This window comes from Mus pahari, chromosome X, assembly GCF_900095145.1.
Source record: "Mus pahari chromosome X, PAHARI_EIJ_v1.1, whole genome shotgun sequence".
In the NCBI taxonomy this organism is placed as follows: Eukaryota; Metazoa; Chordata; class Mammalia; order Rodentia; family Muridae; genus Mus; species Mus pahari.
The window spans coordinates 1,259,166-1,262,010 of NC_034613.1; the positions used below are offsets into that span (position 1 = coordinate 1,259,166).

A 2,845-nucleotide genomic window follows, 5' to 3' on the forward strand; every position below is an offset into this window, starting at 1 on the left:
AATCTTGCTGGCATGTGCAATAGTGTCTGCGTTTGGTGGCTGATGATGGGATGGATCCCCGGGTGGGGTAGTCTCTGGATAGTCCATCCTTTCATCTCAGCTCCAGACATTTCTAAGTTGAAGCTGCTCAGTCTGCATAATGCCATCGTTTCATGTTTTCAGAGCTGACTGCTAGGTACTGAATAAGCAATTGCTGTGCTCAGCCTTGGGAAAGACTCCTTCTCTCACTTCTCAGCAGTCCTGAGTTGTATGCAGGTGTTTGTGTAGGGCTGAGGCCCTGTGGTCTTTCTCCTGAGGCCAGTTTAGGAAACATGTTATAGAAGGCTCTAGTGACATAAAAGCAGTTACAGTTTAGAAATGCCTACCCCCAGTAGCCTATCCCAGTCTCAGTGGCCTATAGAAACATAAATAGAGAGACAACTAGATTTTTAAGGGCAGAGAGGACAGATTGCAAGGAAAGTGAAGGGAATAGAGAGCATCAGCAGGAATGATAGACAAAAGGGGATGGGTGGGACAACAAGTGGTTTTTAAAGAGGATTTCCCTGTGTGTGGAAGCATGGGCATGCGGAATGTACAGGATTCACACTAGTGATGTGAACAGACTAGAAGGAATAGGAATAAGTTATTTCCTTCAACACTAGTAGCTATGGAGAGAGATGATTTCAAAGCATATGTTAAAGATAAAATTGAGCAAAATTAAGAATTTCAAAGAATGAAATATTTCTTGACAAAATAAATGGTTTTCTGGCTTTCTAGTCCTCGTTTCTCCAGGACTGGCAGACCGTCTAGGGAAATTACGGAGTGCAAGGAGGGAAAGCGCTGGTGCTAACCCTCAAAAAAGTGACAACTCTGAAAAGTCGCAGGATAGGGAAGCCAAAACTCAACTTGTAAAAGGAGATTTTTCTGTATATGTTTAGGACGAAATAGGAGCGGGTCGGGGAGGAACAGGATTCTTGAGTTTTATATTAATGAATGGAATCTCTGCACCCCCTTCCAACTCAGATCTACTTTATTTCCAGCGGTCTGCTCACTGTGATAAGGCCGCTGCTTATGAACCACAAGATAAGATAATTTGCATGAGGCCCTGGGTTTAGACCCCAGCAACACAGGGGAAAAACACCATTAGGGATAGATCTGTGTTACAGAAAATAGAGTGAAGATCCCGATGTTCAGGAGAGTCCATGTCTGGCAAGTTTCAGAAAAACAGTTCAGCTTTTATAAGGAATCTAGTTTCAAGCTCAACTCGATCCCTGTAAGGGAGCAACAACCAACACCATTCCTGCCCCTTAGAATGGTATTCTTTTCATGATTTCCCTTGTTTAACAGCGTGTTTAATTTCACATAGCTTCTCTGTCCCTCTACCATGTGACAGTCTCCGTACACACCCTCTACCACTCCTGCTTGCTTTGCTCTCCTTTCTGACCGTTCCAGGAACTTTCCCTACTTAATGGTCCACACTTGAAGCTCCAGCATCTCAGTTTCCAGAGCCTGTGGTTAATCTTTTCGTGGTTTTTTTTTTTTTCCCTTCAAGAGAAATTGTTGGGTTCCAGTTTTACAAGAGCTCCTTTTTAATGAAATAATCTTGGCCTCAATCTATTCCATCTGTGATTGTTTTGGACTCTTCAAGGAAAATAAAGCAAGAACCACTGCTTCCTTAGGCCCTTAATTAAAAGTAACCAATAACTTGGGACAATTTTTTTAGAACATTCTTCCCCCTCAAAATAGTACACAGTAACACCTGGCTGATTTGAGCACAGGCACAGAGATACTACTGTGGACACAGTTCAGCTGAGCTGAAGCAAGAAGCAGGCAGAGAGAGAAGTCTAACACAGGAAGGAGCTAAATCAAGTGTGGCATTTAGTAGCAAGAAACCTCTGTCATTCGAAATGTGCTATTTCTACTTACTCTTCTATTCACAGCAAGTTCCCCAAAGTCTATCATTTTTGGTAACTTTTTAAAAAAGAAGTTACCACATATAAATACAACAAACAGCTGAAGTCCTCGCTTCTCCCTTCCTTCTGTCCTCTTTCCCCGTGCACCATGAGTACATGCTTGTCCCAGTTTATTCTAAACTCATTTCCAGATATTTGGGGGGGGTTGGCGGATGTTCATCTTCATGCATACTGGTAGGTGCATGTGAGTTCAGGCAGATGTATGTGCAAAGGGAGGTCAACCTGCATCAGGCACCGTGCACTTGGCTTTTTGAGAAAATGTCTCTCAGCGGCCTGGTACCTGCCAAGCAGACAAAACTGGCTGGCCAGTGGGCCCCAGACTTTTGCCTGTCTCCACCTCCCTATTGCTGGGATTAGAAGTATGTACCACTTTTAAAAATGGACTGTAGGGGCTGGAGAGATGGCACAGAGGTTGAGAGCACTGACTGTTCTTTCAGAGGTTTCAGTTCAATTCCCAGCAACCACATGGTGGCTCATAACCATCTGTAGCGGGATCCGATGCCCTCATCTAGTGTGTCTGAGGACAGTGACAGTGTACTCGTATGAATAAAATTAAAAAATAAATCTTTTTTTTTTAACCTGGCAAACATGGAGGCATAGAACCCACTTTTTTTTAAAAAAAAAAGATTTTTTTTTTATTGACTAAGATATCACCCCAGTCCTAGATATGTTCTTCATAAGTGCATAGGAATACATTTAAAAAAATTATTCAAAGTATCCCACAAACTAGCTTTAGTTTCTGCTACTTGTTGTCAGCAGTCCATGTCAATATAGTGAGGGCCATCTCATTATTTTAAATAGCTGCATAGTTTCCTATGATATGAGCAGAACACAAGTTTTTTTGTTTTGTTTTGGTTTGGTTTTGGTTTTTCGAGACAGGGTTTCTCTGTGTA

General features: G+C 42.2%; 1 protein-coding gene across 3 annotated transcripts in view; it reads right to left on the bottom strand.

Annotated features, from left to right (window-relative positions):
• The window catches only part of Clcn5 (chloride voltage-gated channel 5), a 167,252-nt gene that overhangs the window by 13,911 nt on the left and 150,496 nt on the right, over positions 1-2,845 (bottom strand). The window lies entirely within an intron of this gene.